The sequence below is a fragment of the Herpailurus yagouaroundi genome, unplaced genomic scaffold, assembly GCF_014898765.1.
Source record: "Herpailurus yagouaroundi ecotype Mexico unplaced genomic scaffold, PumYag 194, whole genome shotgun sequence".
NCBI lineage: Eukaryota > Metazoa > Chordata > Mammalia > Carnivora > Felidae > Herpailurus > Herpailurus yagouaroundi.
The window spans coordinates 59,940-60,322 of NW_024412425.1; positions in this window are offsets into that span (position 1 = coordinate 59,940).

The following is a 383-nucleotide window of genomic DNA, read 5'->3' on the forward strand; positions in this document are numbered from 1 at the left end:
GGCAGGGGATGGTGGAAGGGGGTGGGGCTGGGCGCCTGCCTAATTGAGCTGGGGCATTGTGGCAGGGGGCGGGCAAGGTTGGATGGGAGTCTTAGGAAAGTGGAATTGTGCCGTTGGGGCAGCAGGGTCCTAGGCAGGGAAGAGCAGATCCTGGGATGCCCGCCCCTTGAGTGACAGAACCTGGGGGAAATGCATGCAGTGGGTGAGGTCTGGGCACAGGGCCAGTTCCCCGTGGGGCCGCTCCCTCTAAGCACTCTCACTTTGGTTAGATCAGCGAGCGCTATGGCCCCGTGTTCACGGTCCACCTGGGGCCGCGGCGCATTGTGGTGCTGTGTGGACACGAGGCCGTGAAGGAGGCGCTGGTGGACCAGGCTGAGGAATTC